The sequence below is a fragment of the Poecilia formosa genome, unplaced genomic scaffold (genome assembly GCF_000485575.1).
Source record: "Poecilia formosa unplaced genomic scaffold, Poecilia_formosa-5.1.2 Scaffold117, whole genome shotgun sequence".
Taxonomy (NCBI): Eukaryota; Metazoa; Chordata; class Actinopteri; order Cyprinodontiformes; family Poeciliidae; genus Poecilia; species Poecilia formosa.
This window is the reverse complement of record NW_006800056.1, coordinates 1,800,854-1,820,303: the sequence shown is the minus strand read 5'-3', so window position 1 is coordinate 1,820,303 and position 19,450 is coordinate 1,800,854. Positions and strand designations below refer to the sequence as shown.

General features: G+C 40.2%; 1 protein-coding gene and 1 long non-coding RNA gene across 2 annotated transcripts in view; both read left to right on the top strand.

Moving 5' to 3' along the window:
- The window catches only part of LOC107837138 (uncharacterized), a 29,640-nt gene extending 22,395 nt beyond the window's left edge, over positions 1-7,245 (top strand). Inside the window, exons 2-3 of the long non-coding RNA XR_001663132.1 lie at positions 6,653-6,788; positions 6,900-7,245. This is a non-coding gene — a long non-coding RNA (uncharacterized LOC107837138). The remainder of the gene's footprint in view (positions 1-6,652; positions 6,789-6,899) is intronic.
- bnc2 (basonuclin zinc finger protein 2) overlaps positions 1-19,450 on the top strand; it is a 241,306-nt gene that overhangs the window by 64,368 nt on the left and 157,488 nt on the right. The gene's annotated exons all lie outside the window — the stretch shown is intronic.

Here is a 19,450-nt window from a genome sequence, read left to right as displayed (position 1 = left end):
CTGCAGTTACACACGCCTCCGTTTTACTCTTCCTCCACCCTCAGCTCTTCCTCTCATGCATCGAGGAAGAAAGGCTCCTGATGAAACGTCTCGTACATCACGTATCGCCGGCTGAGTGACTGACTGACAGCGTGTGACTGTCCGCTGGTAGCAGTGCCTCACCAACATGATGATTTCCTCATTCATCATTTATTCCTCTCAGACGCTCTCACCCGACATCCCATCCCTTTAATCATCCTCATCTCTCGTTACTTATGTCTTTGCTGCAGAGTTCCTTCGATGCAACATGGAGTTACCAAAAAAAAAAAAAGTCAAATTGTTTTTGGCCTTCGACACGATTCCCGAATGAAAAAAACACAAACTTGATCCTTTCTACATCCACATTAAAGCCACAGGCGAAATGTTTTTTAGTTGTTTATGCACCATCAGATTAGTACAATATTACATTTAAAATCTACCAAATAATTGTGTGGTGTTTTTCAGTGTGGATAAAGTGCAGATTTACAAATCCTATGATAGGAAAGGAAATAATAGTTTTGTAGTTATTTTTATATGCTAAGAACAAATTATTTATTTATTTGGATTTTTACATAACAGACTGACATAAATTAGATTTTATTTTGATTAAAAACAAAATTCTGAGAGAAAAAAGCCAGAATTTGATCTGAGAATTCAAACATTCTAAGTTTTCTGAGAAAAAAATTTAAGTTAGATTTCTGACTTTAATCTCATTACAAAAACTGAATTCTGACTTTTGGTTCAGAATTCTGGAAAAAAAGTCAGAATTCTGAGATTAAAATAAAAAATCTGAAAGAAAAGTTCAGATATTTTTTTGAATTTGTCTATTTCTTTTTCTAATTCTTAGAAAAAAGTCAGAAATCATTCATCTCAAAAAACGTCAGAATTTCTTTAATCTCAGTTTTCTGAGATTAAAAGTCAGAATGTTCAAAATTCTAGGACAAAAGTCAGAATTATGAAATAAAAGTCAGAAATTTGAGAAAAAAAATCTGATATCTTTCAAATTCTTAGAAAAAAGTGAGAATTCTTTAATCAGAATTCAGAGATTAAAGTAAAAATTATAATTTTTTTCCAGTGGCCCTAATCCTCTTCCTTACTTTCAGGTTGGTAATTGGATTAATCTGAATTATGTAATATAAACACATCAAACTTTTCCAATTAATCGCGTGCCTGAACGCGTTGACATTGACGGTCCTGAAACCAACCCAAACCTTCATCCCTCCCACCTCCACTTCACTCCCTGCAGGTTCCTGTTGAACTTAATGCAGATGCAGTTTCTGTATGAAAACAGTCGCTTTAGCTGCGTCCGAACCATTCATCTTTCCTGCTTCCCTACGACGCGAACACACGCGATCGCAAACTTCTCCCCTCAAAGTTCAGCGGTTAATCAGCCAAGGGTTCCAGATCCGAAGAGATGGGTGTGTGATGGCAACGTTCTGGCAGCGGCCGCTCGTAACTGGATTGCGGTAATTATTCATTGGGAGAGTGATGCCTTCCGGGGGCTGAAGATTGATTAGGTTTGATACGCGACTCGGTGTAATCTGTCTTTGACCAGGGCTTCTGTCCAAATTGGCAGGAATAATAAAAAGGGAGAAAGTTATCCCCCCTCCAACCCAAAACAAAAGGAGAGCGAAGGAAGATGGCGGGGCGGACAAAGGGAAGCTGAGACATTGAGGCAGATCGAGTCATTCCTCCAGTGCATCAAACATCCCGTCCAACTCCGCCATGTTTACGTCTGAGCAACTTAAATATCGCACATTTACTGTCTGATTTATTGGTTTTCAAGACATTGCTCTGTATTCACTCCTGTTTTTTGCTTTCGACCGGCTTGATTCTCGCTTGTCTCGTTTTCCACGACTAAAGTGTGTCTTCAGTTAATCCTCCAGTGTGAGCATGGCAGGACTTAAAAGGCTTTGATTAGGCCGCTGCGTCCCGCAGCTTAGCTGGATGAAAACTCGTGACACACTCACAGAGCCTGTGCGTTCACCAGAGACCTCTCTTTGTGTTAATTAACGGAGTCTCAGCTGCAATTAGCAGGCTTTACAATAAGAAAACACACATACAGCAGCACGAGTGCGCGCCGTAATGCCGACGCACCCAGACATTTAAACGCCGTTCGGTTGGTGTCTGGTCAATTCTGCTGTACGAATCATAAAGGGCTTCAGTCTGTGACCAGAGGAGTCGATTATCAACCTTTTCTTTCTGTTTTTCGTGTTTAATTCATGATACTACGTAGCAGGGGGCGATGTGGACTAAAGTTTTATCACAATATTTTGTGCTACTATTGAAATTATGATAAAAGTGACGAAGAAAACTATCATTTTTTTAGGTTATAGCTATGACTGCATGACACGTGTTTCTTTTGGACACCAGTTACTTAAAGAAAAGTGATTTTTATCATTAAACTGCAGTAAATTAGTCCTATTTTTCAGATTTCTTGGCGTTTTTCAAATTTCAAATTCAGGATTATTTGTATTGCACATTTCAGTAACAAGGCAGTTCAAAATGCTTCGTTTACAAGTCATAAAAGTCATAAAAACATTATACAGTCACCAGCTGAGAAAATCAGGAACAAACACTGCTTTTTGTAATTCCTTTTTTAAATTACAACATGAACAGTTTATTGCCTAAAATGCAGTAACAGGATTGCTTCAGTGAACGCTGGTTATTTTTATCTGCAGCTAAAACAATCCTCCTAAACAGGTGAAGTTAAAACTACCACTTTAGTTCTGCAAAGAAAAAGAAATTTAAAGGTTTTCCTTTATCTTAAATGGAAACTGTATATCTATATATATTTTTAGTGCAGTTTTAGCTTAATTACTGCTTTAAGTATGTTGTTTTTTCATCAAATATCCTTTTTGATTCTGTATATGTCAGTTAACGATTAATCAATTACTAAATTAGTTGACGATTATTTAATAATAATTATTATTCATCACGATTAATCTGATTAATCGTTGCACCCTGTCCAGATCACAAACACAGCTGACGTTTTTCTGTGCAGCGTGACTTAAATCCTGTTCACGTCTTTAGATATTTTATTTGAAGATTGTAAACCTGCAGTTAGTCGGTTTAGGGTTAGGGTTATCTCGGATAATCTCGTGTTTTCTGCAGCTCTTTGCTCTTGCAGCAGCGTAGGAAGCCGTTTGGCTGTGAGTGTCTCTCTGATCAGACCTTAACGAGTCTCAGTCGACTGTGGCAAGTCGCCCGTCATCCTGTCTCCTATGTACCGAATTAGGCCCGAGCCCACCCATTGAGCCCCAGCCTTGTCACGGAAAATCAAGACCTGAAGTAACTTAAGTGAACAAAATCCCACTTTGGCACATTCAAGCCTGGAAAACGGTGGCAAAACCAAAGCTGTTCCTCCCTCCGGACTCTCAGGCACACACACGCACAGGTGTGGGCACCAATTTACTGAGTCTTTACGAGGGGAAAACTCCCAGTGAGGCACCGGGCTCAGCCACTCCACTCATGTATTTACTTATTTATTAGCGGCGATGACAGGGCCACTCACCCACAGACGGCCTCTCAGGAGCCGCCGCGTCCCTTTGAGCGGCGGCGTAAAACTTTTAACAGCCCGGCCCGGTCGGACGGCGTTGACGCCGGTTAGCGCGTACTCGAGTTGTCGGGTGCATTCAGGAGGCTAACCGTTCTAATGCCTTCACTTTCCTGTTTTATGAGTGTGTTTGTGCGTCTCAAAGCAAAGTGTCACTCAATAATTTAGCCGCTGGTTTCGTCCCCCACTTCCCTTGCCACCTGCCATCCATCCATTCGCGGCTCTTTATGTCTCGCCTGTGGGAATATGGAGGCCATTTCTCTGCTTCTCTGGGAGTGATTGAATGTGCAGAGACAGGTGACAGAAAGGAAAGAAAGTCTGAGACGTGGACGACTGCAGCTGAGATGTGTTCAAACCGCTGAAACATTCTGTCACATTAAAACCACCAAGCTCAACGTGTTTCACTGGGATTTCAGACAAAGTAGTGCATCACTTTTCACTTCTTAACAATCTGAAAGCATGGCTTGAAATTGTGTTCAACCCCCTAAACTCTGACACCCCTAAAAATATCTATCTGCTCCATTGTGTTGGTTTTAGTATAAATCCTCCTCGTTTTCTTTCCAGTGGTATTTTCTGCTTTTCTTTCTTTTTTTGAGTGACCCGGTCCTAACCCAATCATCCATTGTTATTTTTAAACACAATTATTTGGTAAGCTAACCGTACGTGTCGCACTTTAGCTCATATTGAGCTCACATGAAGTACCATGAAATGTACAGGATTAAAGCAGATTCATGTGTTAGAATGGCCTAATCAAAGTCCAGACTGAGAATCTGTCCAGCAATCTCTCCAAAAGACCTTCAGCTGGAATCAGACTGGAAGTTGGTTCTGCAGTGGATTGAGTGGAAATGCATGCCACACTTTTCAGATTTTTTTCCTTTGAAACCCAAAGTTTTTCTTCCGCCGTTCTTCACTACTTTGTCACATGAAACCAGGATGAAAAACATATTTTTAAATTTGCAGTGTGGATAGTCCTGCGAGGTTCTGTGGATGATTTTTATTTTTATTACATCCTGGTACAACGTAATAAAATGATGCAACACGGACTAATCTGCAACAGTACTCGCACACAGCTGGGTTTGTATGGACTCTGTTAACTCCAGATGTAGACGCGACATTTTTTATTATTTTTTTTTACTATCTCATCCATGTTTTCCGACTCACAGGTTCTTGTTCTGGGTGGAAGTGGTTAAGCTGGAGCGGGAAGTCAGGGCTTTGGCCACGCTTGTGATAATTAAATAATGTACGTTGGCCACATGTGAGAGTGTGTGTTAATGCACGAGAGCTTTCATCAAAGTCCCACAATGCCATTGGCCTCCTGTTGTAGTTTAATATGACTTGATGTTCACTTAACCCTCCCTGCCTTTTCCGTGTAATTGAAACCTGATGGCGGGATCCTAATCGCTTCTTCTTCTGCGTTTGTTTCGTTGTTGTGTGACCAGGAACAGACAGAAGACGCTCTAATTTTTCTTTCTTTCAGCTCATCGGGATGAAGATAGAGACTTAATGAGAAAGTTTCCCCAAACTTGCGCTGGACGGTTTTCACTGCCACAGGATGATTTGTGTGACATTTATTTGGGAGTGTTTGTGTGTTTGTCGTTGTGTTAGCGGTTATGTTCCTTGTCATGTGTGTGCCATAAATAAAGACTCTCCTTGCTAATGTAACCCACATGTCCCTCTTAGCTCAGCGTTTGCTTTCTGGGGGGAGTCAGATGCTTCGCAGCCCTTCTGGCCTGCATCTGAGCTGCTCTGAGGTCATTGCAGTTATTTTTTTATTTTTATGACACAAACAGCCGTGGACTTCCCTGTTGCTCACAAAGGTTAATGAGGAGAAAGCGTGATTCCCATAACTTTGCTGCAGCGCTGCGCAGCAGATGCCCACGCAGATGACTTGTTGGGAAAAAAATGCTTTGCTCACGCAGTCGAAGCAAAGCAGGACGTCTGCTTACTGTCTGAAAGCTGTTTTACTTTTGGTCTTTTGATTTATTTGACAAAAGTAATTAATTTCAGATTATTATGTCTGGATGTTGGCCTCCTGCTTGTTTTACTGGGATACTAACCCAAGACGACTACCCGTCTTTTCTAATGCAGATTTTAGCTTGATCTCTGATATCAAAGTTGATCATATTTCAACCAGAAGAATCCATAAGTTTACATACACTGAATGAAAACATAAATCTGATGTTTTCTTCTTTCTTTCTGAAGTTAAATCAGAGCAAACTTCTCCTGTATTAGGTGAGTTAGAATCACCAAAATTATTCTATTTGCTAAATTTAACAATAACGACAGAATTATGTCAGATATGTATTTATCAGTGTCTTCAGATTCAGAAGTTTACATACACTTCCTCAGTGTTTGGCAGTGTTGCCTTTATGACTCGGGTCATTTTGGGTTTCCCTCCAAAAGCTTCTCTCAGTGGTGAGCTGGAGTTCTGGTCCGGTCCTCCTGACAGAACCGGTGGAACTGGGTCAGATTTGTAGGCCGCCTGGCTCTGTCACCAGTTTTCAGATTTACCCAAAACCTCCCCATCAGACTGAGATCAGGACTTTGTGATCCTGAAGCCTCTCTGTAAACTCTGCCTGCATATTTAGAACCACTTTGTTTATTTAGGGTTAATTTCCATCTGGTTCTGTGCCCAGTGTTTTACTTCCTGCCTTCAATATTTCCACATAATGTTATTTCCTTGTGATGTGTTATAAAGTTCATCAGTTGCTGCTGCAGTAAAACAGCCCAGAGCATGATGCTGCCACCCCCATCCTTCGGTACAATCGTCAGATACAAGCGTCCCGGTTAACGGTGGTCTTTGTGTCCAAACCTGTGGTTTCATCAAACTACAGGAAATATCTCCACAAATGAAGCTCTTTTATTCTTCTCATGTTTCTTCTTGCTGAATTGGCTTCTTCCTCACTGATTGGCATTCAGTCCATGTTTCACTGTGGATCTGTCTCACCAGCAGCATTTTCACGACGATTCTGGCTTTTGCTCTGCGGTCAGTCTGCACGTTTCGGACCAGAACCCGCCTCCTTCCTGAGCGGTGGACATTCCCATCATGTTCATACTTGAATATAATTGTTTACACAGATGAATCTTCACCTTCAAGCATCTGGAAATGTTTCTTTGGATGAATCACACTGGAGCAGCTGCAGGAATATTTTGAGGTTTCCCATCAAACCAGAAAGCGGTGACTCTCAGGTGTGACCTTAAAATACATCCACAGGTGAGACTCCAAGTGTCTAAAATGTGTCAAAGTAGGAAGTTGCCTTCGTTCTTGATGCGTTTAATTCCATATGATCTAAAACAAGAGATGTTTGGTCTGGTTTCCCTTCAGGGAGAAAAATCTGTGCGTCTTTCAGTTTTGTCTGTAAACTTCCTGCCTCATCCGTAGATGGATACGTTGATACCACTGAAGCTCGCTGCGATAGACAAAGACACATTTCAGACACATGATGTCATTGCTTATGTCTCATAATAGCTTTATGCTAACTGACTGCCCCACGAAGAGGCGGACCTGATCAGGGACATGAAGCACAACAACACAAGCAGCTGCAGTAAAAGTCCACTCAACAAAGGCGCACAGCAATATTTAGTAAATATTTTCTGTATAAACTGCTGGTTTTATTTTAATAATCAGTATTTTAAACCCAACTATAGTTTATGTAACAGTAATTTCTTGCAAGTAAAACTAAAACTGAGTCACTTGACTTAGTATTTGCTGTCAGTATTTATATATTTACTCTAAAATACTTTGTGTTGTGTTATGTGCTTCCATCTTAACACAAACCATCATCATGGTTTGCTTGTAGAAATTTGTTTCCTTACATTCAGAATGTCTCTTTGGCTTCTTGTTGCTTTAAATTTATTAACATTTTCTGCTATCAGTGGCTTTGAGGTTTAGTTTTCACAGCTTTAATGTAAAGAAGAAAACCTGATTCCTGTAATTTTGTCATCTGTTGTGTGGATATTCTTTGGTAGGCAGCAAGGATCTAAGTTAAGATCCACTAGATGTAATGTACAGCTGACCTCTGCTTTTAAGAAACACCATACATGTTAACTTTAGCAGTAGTGCTAAAACAGTTTTCTTTATGTGTATTAATGCATGTTTGGTGTTTGAATAATTAAATTAATCAGCTATAGGTCACATAATCAATCTTCAAAAGATTTAGCCTCTGAATTTTGACACATCCATCGTCTGTCAACGTTTTCTTCTCCAAACACGAACCTGAAATGGCTCCAACTCCAGAACAACTCGCTTTCTTATTTCAAAATAAAAGTCCTAAAGATGCGGTGTTATGTAAAATAAACTTTTTTGAGCTTTAAATCATGTTATAATGTTATTTCCTCATCAAAAACATAAATGAAGTGTTACTTTGATTCTTTCATGCATGTTTGAGAAATCCTTTAATCTCCATGGCAACCATTCAGCTGAGCAGAACGCCTGAGTGGACTTAGCCCCGCCTCTGAGACGCAGCTCCTCCTCTGAGATGCAGTTTCTGGCTTTCAGGCACAGCAACACTCCCTCATTCAGCTCCTTCAGACTAGCGGCAGCAGCAGACTGCTAAGCTCATTATAGAGCTACTTCTCAGAGCAAAGCTGGTAGAAACGTCGTTAAAGGGTTAACAGAGGAGCCATGTTGGGATGACTTCCTGGAGGCGGAGTTTCAGAAAGAGCAGGAACTTCTTAAAGAGACAGAGGCCCAATTTCAAGACATTAAATTATAAAGTCAAATTTATTTAATATAATTTTTCATATGCAGCAACTGAAGGTAACATATTTTATTCTGTTGTGCTTTAAAATGGCACTTTGTGCCTGGAAGACACATAATACCGCCCCTTTAAGCACAGATACAGGTTGTCAAGTCAAGTTGTCACCTGGCATCATGTCGGAGCTCAGAGGTTTTTCTACCAGATGATGTTGCTGCTGACAGCAACAGGTTGACCCATCACCAGATAACCTTCACTTTGATGAGAGAAAGTGTATAATATGGCTCAATATCTGGCCAGGAGATCTCATTACAGCTCAAGTCATAAACTGCAATTATTTGCTAGAACACAGTCGGGTAACTTTTTAATGAACATAGGATTCCCTTCATTTGTTGGCACCTTTTCTTAAGAATTTTCTTTCCTTAGATGCTTTATTTTAGTCTAAGAAAACTTTCTTTTCTGCATTTTGTGACTCATAATTATAAACAGGTGTCTCTCAATAGCTTATAATTTCATTTAAAATATATTTTATTTGGGTATGTCCATTTAAACAGTGAAAATCACAAAGACTCAGAACCCAAAGAGATATTTGACAGTTTTAATTTTATGTTGATGATTCTGGATGACAGATCATGGGAACGCAAAATTCTGTTTCAGTTTTAATCAACTAATGTCCAACAAAATCTGAGCCATTCACAAAGAGGGTACAATACACAGTAATCACTAAAGACACAGGATATTTACAGATTGCTGTATCATGGAAAGCTTAGTGGAAGGAAAAAGTGTGGTAATGAAAATGTGCACAAGTCACAGAGATAACGGCAACCTTTGGTCCACTGGGTCTTATCAAGTCCAAAGTAGATCTAGTGAGCTAGCATGTGGCTAAATAGCAGCTAGCATGTGGCTAAATAGCGGCTAGCATGTGGCTAAATGGCAGCTAGCATGATGCTCTTTAGCAGCTAACATGTGGCTCATTAGCTGGCTAGTTTGCTAGAGAGCACAAAGCTGCAGCCAAAAGCCACAGACATTTAAAAGTTTTGTCCCAGCATTTGCTATTGTGATATTAAAGTGACTGTTTTAGGAAACTGTATATTTCCATCCATTTGTAGTAAATATCTTCATGACCCCAGTCACATAAACAAAAGTGATTTTTATCACTGAAATGCACTCAATAACTGCTGTTAATCATAATTTCAAATTTATTCAGCAGAGAAACATTCTAAAAACAAAATCCTGACAATACGGACATCTTTAGTGTTGCTGTTGGGTTCTTCTGAGTTATTTTGAGGTTTGTTTGTTATTCAGTTAAGTCCGTTATCCCCGTCGGTACCCTGATTACTTCTCGTTCCTGGTTCCTGTTTTTGTTCTGCTCTGGCTCCCTGCGTTCTCGATGATTTTTGTAGATTTCCAGGTTTATTATTAAATAAAATTGAACATGATCAATGTTCCAAGCTCCTGTCTACATCAACAAACAGACTCTACATGACATTTAGGGTTTTTTTAAACATCATTAATGGAACTTATCGTGACAATGAAGAATCAAAGTCACAACCCTGGATAGAGGTCTAAAGTTTTATTCATAAATGTCTTAAAAAGTCTTAAATTTGAGTTGGGGAAACCTGCATGAACCCTGTTACCAACAACAACAAACACGAGTCCTCAGGTTGTAAAAGAAGTCATTAAACTTCCTCTCCGTCTAACTCTGCCTCGCCTTGCAGAGGAAGAAAACATTTCATCGAGGGTCCAAGAGAGGAAAACTTGTAGACGTGTTAGTCAGGTCAGAGGAAGAAAGGAAAATCTTCGAGAAAGAGGACGGGTAAAATTATAATAATGAGAGATCCAGAGACAGAAAGTGGAGATGAGAGAGGGAAGCGAAGGACTTCGTCAAACCCTCCATGCCGGTTCTGGTCGACACCGGGCCGGCGGAGGGGGCGGGGGTGCACGACAGGGTTGCCACGGCAGCGTTCCGGATGGGCAGGCGGTCTCCTCTCGGGGGGCGCGGGGCGGAGGCGGCGGGGGGGACGCGGGGCTGTCAGGGAGCCTGGCAGGTAGAGACACAACGCCCTGTGACTGGGGGGAGCACGGGTCAGTGAGAGAGGACGGGCCGAGGGGATGGAGGTGGTGAAGCCCTGTCTGATGAGGTGAGCGGAGGGTAGGAGGTGGGGGGTGGCGGGGCAAATGAGGGTGGAGAGGAAGAGGAGCCAGAGATGATTAGAGAGGAATTATCCAAGTGTAAGGGTGAAAGGCTGCTGAGGAGAAAACGGAGAGATGGCAGGAAGAGGAAGCAGCTATTCTTCTCTTTAGTGTCCAAACTTTTTACCCCCAGGGCCAAAATCCCCAACTTAGAAACATTCAGGGGCCAAAATTTACTCTTCCCTCTTTTTTCTTTTGATTCGTTTTATTTATTTCAAACAGGTTTTTAAAACAAGAAAAGAGGCAATCAGTAGGACAGAGAAAACGCAACCAAGAACAAAATAATTAGCTCCACTTTCCTGTTTGAAAGGAAGTGATCAGTTAATTAATCCTACCCATTATCTCAACAATTATCAATATTTATTAAGCCGTGTTATAGGATTCACATGCCTGTTCAAAATACTGGGCTAAGGAGACAAAAATTAAATTATATTACACAGACAAAATGGTTACAAACCAACTCATAACAAGACAAGAAAATCTGGATAATAATAATGACAATAACAACCAGACATACAGCTTCAGAATAATTACCAACTCCTTGCCAATGTACTATAAATTCTTCTTAATCTGTTATATTACAATAAATATAATAAAGGCATGTAATATTTTACAAAAAGACAGAAAGGCTTACAAAACTGATTTACTGAACATTTTAAGAAGATATAAACTTTCCATGGAGAATCTCATCCCAAAAAAAAAAAAAAAATCACAAAAAATCTCTGAGAGACAAATTTGTGCCTTTCTGGACTTGAGGTCGGGGGCCACAGAAAATAAACCAAAGGGCCACAAATGGCCTGTGGGCCACACGTTGGACACCCCTGTATTGACTTTTATCCCATATTGGATCCACTGATCCTCTATTTTCACTGATACCCAATCTATTTTCTTTCAGTCTCGGCACCGATACAGGTATTAATATCTGACCAGTGGATTTATAAATCACAAAAAGGCTTGGCACCAAAATGGATTAAACACTAGCAATGAACCGATTGCAGTTTTTTGGCCGATTGCCGATTACCGATCTTTAAAAATCCTCACCTGCAGATTCCCATTTTCCGATACCAATTGTTTTCTGCCTGCGAGTTTTTAATGTAAACCTCAACCCCCAGAAAATACAATGGAAAAACAGCTCGCAGGCTAAAGGGATAAAGTCAGAAAACTTCTGGTTAATGTGAAAATTTCTCTTTCTAATTATTAGCTTTATATCTTGTTTTGACAAGACGCTTTTCTTTTATATCTTAATGTGAAAGTTTCTCGTTTTAATTACTGTTTCTCTTAAGTTTACTTTTTGTTTTAATGAGAAACTTTTCTCATTAAAATGAGGTTTAGAACATTAAACCTGAAAGGAACATTTTTCAACACGAAACCACGACGGGCCGCTGGTGGATCACTGCACTGCAAAAACACAAAACCTCACCAATATTTTGGGTCCAGTTTCTAGTGCAAATACTTTGGTGCAAGTTTTTTGTGGGAGAAACCCTTCATATTTATTGTTTTTTTTTCCATGATTGGTGCCTTGTTGCTGAAAAGTGCAACACAAATAAAATTAACTCAAACAAAGCAGGAATAAAAGCCTGAGACGGCTAGGAAGTGGCATTTCCTAAACCGGCAACCTTTGTACGTAAGCAGCAGCACATGGCCGAGGGCTGGTACTGCCGGTGACCCGCTTTCTGCTCTCAGCACATGCACATGTGACAAGGAGCAGCGTGTCGATCAGATGGCACAGGGATAGAAGTGTCCCTGTTCTGCTGCCGCTGCAGCGCCACAAGACATCATATGACAGCAGCAGGAACAGCTCCGCGCTTGTGATAGCGGGATAAGAGCGAGGCTGAGGGGAAGACGCTAGACGGGGCCACGGGAAGGTCTGGGAGATGGGCGGGAGCCACATGATCGGCCGTGTCCCTGATCACTGGCAGCCCGCCTCATAAAGTGCACCTTTGTGAAAATGAAAGCAGCAGAATCACCTCGGCCTTATGAGCACTTTACAGTAGCAGTGGTGGTGAAACGACAACTAAAAAAGTCTAATCAGAAATCTAACCTGTAGTGGTTGTGACCTCCACATTTGCTCTGCATTTAGTAAAAATACTTTATCAGTTTGAAAAGTAATGTCCGAGCAATGCCACTTCCATTAAATCTAAATTATTTTGCATTAAATGCAGAACTTTTGACATGACAGATTTTTTCTCATTACTGACTGGAATACACTATTTTATGACTCATTTAATCAGTTTATTACATGTTAACTTGTGTTTATGTGTATTTAAAAATAAAATGAATTTAGAATAAATGTCAGATCAGATCAAACTTCTGCTGACATGGAGTTAAGAAAAGGCCTGGATTTTACCATCTTTTCTCCATGTTTTACTATTTATGTTTTTAGGTTTTGGGGTTTATTTGTTTGTTTTTATCTTAACGGTTTTCCCTTTGTAAAGAATTTTTGATGCATCTCCCCTGTAATGGTGTGCGACCTAATGACACACGTAAATGTCCCCTATGCTGGAAAAACACAAAATCTAACCAAGTCAGTTTGGTCTAGTTTTTACAGCAAATATCTCAATGCACTTGAAGTGAGACAAAACAAAGTTTGCAGCAAGAAACAGGAGTTTGTTTTAAGTAAATAATTCCTATTTAAACATTGTGAAGTCAAACGCATGGATTAGTTTCTCTAGATCTTGAGACATTTTTAACTTGGAAATGTTCTTCAGGTGACAGAAGGCCGACTTTGTAACCGTTTTTATGCGACTCTGAATGTCCAGGTGCATCACGGCACCCAGACTTCATGTCTGATCTCTAGTTTCTTCTGGTTTATTATACAGTAACAGAAAAAAAAAATCATTCATTTCAAATAGACAATAAAAAGTAAAAACATAAATGTTTATAAGACAAATATGCAAGATCTTATGATTTCCTCTCACACCAGATATAGTATTTTCACACTCTCATAATTAAATATGCAATTATTTACACATTATTAATATTAATAATAGCATTTTTGGCTTTGAGACACTCATCATGTCCAACATATTTCCCTATAAGATCCTTTTTGTTTTTCATTCAATCCACACACCGATTTTAAAAACTCCTTCTGGTTGTTCTCCTCGTTTTTGTTTTAATTTCCTTCTCAAAATCTTGAAGTTTCAGTTTGGAAAAAAGTTCAAAATAAACTTGAAGAAGCATCACCTTCAGTAAAATCTCACTCCTCAATCCTGTTTGCTTCGTCTTGATCATTTTTTCACCATCACTGCAAAGATAATGCAGCTCCACTTACCTGGCCCTGAATTCAGCTCTCATCCTTCCTTTTGACCTCTCCTTACGACTCGTATAATCACACACAAACAAAACTCAAGAAAAAAATAAAATAAGGCAGCGGCTAAGCATTGTAATTTGGACCCGCTGATGACAGCGGCATCCGTTGTTTGCTCCAACAAGGCGCTTTTTCCTCTCAAGTCTCGAGAGCTGCTGCGCCCAATTTCTGAGCTATTTGACCCATTAGATGTCGGCGTTTAGAAAACAAACAGGCAGCGGCTGAGAGGTTTGACGGCCGGTGATGGAGGGTGGCTGCTTGCTTACAGTCAAAGGACAAGAAGCTGCTAAAAATCCTGCTTTTACCTTCCCAGCACTGCTTCCACTTCCCTCCACAGAGAACTGAGCCTGCAGTGAACTCGGGTTTATCAGAGCAAAGAGTTTTATGTTCATGAACCAAACGGATAAAAGTTTACTTCAGATTTCACCTAGAACTGGTGGTCTTAACCATTACAGGGGAGATCTTTAGTAATTAAGTAAAACTTTGTTTCTATATCACCTTTCACAGGCATCAAAAATTATTTACAAAGGGAAGACGGTTAAGATAAAAACAAAGAAATAAACCCCAAAAATTAAAAACACAAATAGTAAAACATGGAGAAAAGATGGTAAAATCCAGGCCCTTTTTAACTCCATGTCAGCAGAAGTTTGATCTGATCTGACATTTATTCTAATTTTTTTCTAAATTCAAACATTTTATTTTTAAATACACATTAACACAAGTTAACATGTAATAAATTGATTAAATGAGTCATAAAATTGTGTATTCTAGTCAGTAATGAGAAAAAAATTTGTCATGTCAGAAGTTTTGCATTTAATGCAAAATAATTTAGATTTAATGGAAGTGGCATTGCTCGGACATTACTTTTCAAACTGATAAAGTATTTTTACTAAATGCAGAGCAAATGTGGAGGTCACAACCACTACAGGTTAGATTTCTGATTAGACTTTTTTATTATTTTCTAAATTCAAAAGTTTTAAATACATGTAAACATGAGTTCAACATGTAATAAATCAACAAAATGAGGCATTCCATTCTGTATTTCAGTCAGAAATGCCACATTCAGTGAGCAAAAATCTGTTTTTGTATTATCTGTTTCTTGTGTCAAAAGTTCTGCATTTAATGCTAAATATTACCAGGTATTATTGTCTAATTTATTGTGCAAAACTGACTTACAAGCAACTTTTCAGCTAGACATGGGAGCTTGTTTCAAGTCAATAATTCCTTAATATTGATAAAAAGTTTTGGTGTCATTGGCAGATGTTTTTTCACTCATAAGGCTTTTTGAATGTGTTATAACTTTTTGGGTTAATTGTTTTCCTTTTTGTGTCAGAAGAATATTTTAGTCTAAGCTCGGCAATAAGAGCAGGACATTGGTCAGTCTTTGCTCTGATGCATTTGCGCTAATCGATAAGCGTTGGCCTCCACGGCTTTTCTTGAGTAAAAGTTGGGTAAAGTTTGGAGTTTGATTTACTACAAAATTAAGACTCAGTTTGGTTGAGGTGAACTCTGCTGCGGTTAGAATGTGTATGTGAACGCCAAGCGGACCAGAGACTGCTCCAAAAGCAGGCAGTGGACCGCAGCGCAGGGCATTCTGGGTAAATACAACCAAAGCAGATGTGCTAGCCTAGAGCTAGACGGAGAAATGACTCCTGGTCTTTTACAAAAGACAAAAGATAAACCCTCCAACCCCTGAAATCTGACACGTCACTTTTGTTTCCATTTGGTGAAGAAGGAAGTGGCGCTCAATGTCTTCAGAGGTTTTTGTGTCGTTTCCTTCAGTGGTTCTTGGTGCGGCGCCCCCACAGGTGAGGAGGGGAAGAGGTTGCTCAAAGAGTTCGGTTGGTTCGACTCAGTATAGAGAGAAAGAGAACCAAAGGCTAAAACTCTAACAAGTGTTTAAATTTTAGTCCTGAATCAAACTGAATCTGCTGGATTATCAGGTGGAAAAACATCCTGAAACGATGAATGGATCATCTCAAGCAAAAGTGAAAAAGGTCTTTCTAAAAATAAAGAAAAAAATAACACTAAATGAACCAAATCTTTTTTTCATGACACAACTTCAAAGATGAAACTCTCACCTGGAATACTTTACATTTTTTTCAGAAAATCCCCAACTCGTTAAATTTACTTTATATTTTTAAACGTCTTGTCGTCTTTCTGCTGAACTTGACCAGTTACTGCGCTGCGTAACGTTTTGTCCTTGACATCCGCCTGCTGAACGCTTCAGGAGTCGCTGGAGATCCAGGATGCTGCGGCCGGGCTTTAACCTCATGCACACATTGGTATTGATCCGTACAAGCCTCAGTGACTGTTGCTACAGAGCGGCCTGCCCTTATCGTCCAGATCCCCCCCTCTGTCACCAGCCAGTGGTGGCTAACGAGGAGCAACACACACACACAAACAAACACACACACACCAGTCCTGCCTCCATCTTCACCCTCCCTCTTTTCTTTTTTGCTCTCCCTCTTTCTCTACCTCACTTTTCCTCTAATGAGTTGCAACACTGATAACGAGCCTGATGATCTTCCATTGATTCAGCTATCACTTGCTTGTCTGGTAATTGATCCGTAGCTGAGCCTCTAGTTAATTATATGGGCTTCGACATGGACCCCTGCCCCACGGGGAATTCTCAAGTCCTCCACAATAATAGTTTTAATAAAGGAGCCTGAGAATCTCTAGGATCCTCTTTTTTTCTGCAGCTAATACAGATTTTTCATCTTTCTGTTTCCACTCCAAATTTTTTTTTTCCTCCTCTTCCCGCTAGTAGCTGCTATCAGCAAGCGGCAAAGAGAGAAAAAAGGGGGAAAAAGTGTGAGAGAAATGAGAAGGAAGAGTGAGCTCTATTGGCAGAGTCCACTCTTCCCTCCCACAAATAACAGCCATTAAGCAGCCGGGTCAGAAGCTGAGCCACCAGCTTGACTTGAAACACTGAGTGCCACTTGAAAAACCCACAGACTAGCACATTTACAGCTGAGGGGAAGGGAGAGGGAGCGGGGGAAAAGTCTGGAGAGGGGAAAAAGCAACCTTGGCGGCTAAATTGTCACTTAATAGAATTAGCCTGAGCCTCATGCATTATGTTTTCAATAAGTTGTTAAGAGTAAAGCTGCGCATCGAAGGGGTGATACATTAAGTATTTTATGATGGTGGCTGCTGACAGGTCATAAAATAAGATGGGAGATAAAAGTAGAGATGCGTTTTTTCCTGGATAAAACAGAAAACTGTGCAAAGCTGCACGGCGACATCTTCCACTAAAGATGGAGGCTAAAGCTGGCTACAGATCTGATCATTGGGCACATTAAAAAACATCTGATCCATTTTTAAAAAGTGCACTAAAGTATAAACTGCTAGATGAAATATCATCAACTAAAAGTGATTGGAAATCTTAAACTTGAGTTCTTATTAAATAAACTTTTTGTTTTAAATCAAAGTTATCAGTCAAATTTATTTGTGTAGCACATTTCAGCAACAAGGCAGTTCAAAGTGCTTTAGATCACAACAACATAAAAAGTAATAAAAACAACATACAGTCACCAATTGAGAAACAAACATTACATTTTGTCAAATTCATCAAAATCATCAAAACACCTCAAATATGTTCCAGTTTTATGGTTCACAAGCAACTCTAAACATTTAAATTATGTCTTTAAGAACAGATTAACAAAAATCCAACATGTTAAAATGTTAAGGAAAATTATGTTTTTCAGTCAGAGATGCACAAAATGAGCAAAAATCTGTTCATTATGTTAAATGTTCTGCATTTTATGCAAATATATGTATATATTTATATATTGGTGGGTCTGTAATTATTAAAAAACAACAAATTAAGCAACATTTTCAATTCTAAACCCTTTTTGTTGCTACATTGTTGAATAAACAAACATTTTGCATCAGATTGGTGCAAAGTGTTATTCAGCTTTCAAATGTCTCATGTGACTCTTTAAAATTTACATCTTTAGAAATGTTTACACTAATGTTAGCATTGTTCTACTTTAGCATCTTTAGCATTAAGATGCTATTTTAGCTTTAAATAGCTGATATGCTAACTCCTCCTAGCACAACTTGAACACAACAAAAGTCTTTCCTAGCGTCCAATCAGATCAGAGAAGCGGCTTTTTCGTCTGTTGCTGTTAGGACGTCAATTGTGCGTCAAATTTACGGGCAAAAAAAGAAGTTCCGTCTGCTACCTTTGTATGTAAAAAGAAAAAAAAATTCTAAAAGGTATTAATTGCATAGACCTTTTAATATGTTAAAACCTAAGTAATTAATCAAATTGAATCCGCAAATATTCGTTTAGTTTGGGGTTCCGTTAATTTGAGAGTCCCGGGATGAGAAACGTTGTAAACCGCTAGTTTTTAATGCGCTACATGAAAAGCCTGATTTGACGGTATCAAGAGAAAATCGTCCGATTCCGATCTGCGGTCGATTGATCGATCGGTGCATCTCCAGACAAGAGGAGAACAAAAGCAATGAAGACAGGACAGGAGGAGAAAAGAGAGTTAAGATGTAAATTAAACACACTTGACAAAAAGACGTTCAGACACATGCTGCACTTTTCTCTCCGTGTACGTCGCCGGAACGACGGGTGTGATAATCTCAGCAAAGGTTAACTCTGCACTGCCATTAGTGGCTGCTACAAAAGGCTTTTAACAGACAGCCAGGCAGCTGTCTGCAGCAATTTAGCACAAAATCTGAAGTGACTCTATAGATCAGAGGCCGTTTAATGCAGCTGGGGAGAGAAGTTCTCCGTCTGTCCCTCTCTGCTGCTGATCTGCCGTGGAAAGATCACGGTGACATCTCCGTGGAACCCCGAACCGGCTCCGTCATTTCTCTAATGACGGCCTGATTGTGGGGAAAGGAGGAGCAGAAGGTTGTAGATGAGGGAGGGTGTCTTCATTGTTTGAGATGCTGTGTCAAAGGAAATTTTTCCCCCCTCTTCTTTTATCCTCCTGTGTGTCTTTTTCTCCGTGTCTGTCTCCTTCTACTCCTCCATCCCTCATTTTATTCCCACACCTTTGCTGCTGTGGGGACCAATTTGGCTAAAATGGAACCTCTTCCTCATTTTTTTCTTAATTAAAATCTGAGCGCCTCCACGGAGCAGCAGGAGGAGGAAGAGGAGGAGGAGGAGCGCGGAGATGGTGGCAGATTGCTGCTGTTTCCATTAGTCCTTCATTAGAACTGCTGGAAATCAAACAAAGGCTGCGGAGTTTTTAATGACAACTGAAGAAACCTGTGTGTGTGAGGTGCCACGTCGTTTACACACGCACAAACAGCTGTTAAATACAGAAAATGCTGACTACAAATAATTACTTTTTTGTGGCGCCCCCAATAACGCAGCGCCCCAGCGCGTCGCAAAAGCGAAACCCCGTTTTTTTTTTTTTTTCGTTGCGGAGGAGAACCAAGTTGCTGCCGGCCACTCGCAGCAGCCCACATGGTAATGAGGCAGGGGGACACGCAGCTAACTCCCCCTTCCTCCTCCTCCTCTTCCTCACTGCCCCCACCTCCCGGCCCCGAGCAGAGGAGGGGTGTCCGTGCCGGGGAAGTGTGCAGCGCAGTGTCACTGAGCATCTCAGCGGCACAGTTGAGCCCTCACCGGCCCCGGCACACACACTCACACATTTACTCTCTCTCTCTCTCCCACATTGCTCTCTCTCGCTCACACACACACAGGCGCGCGCG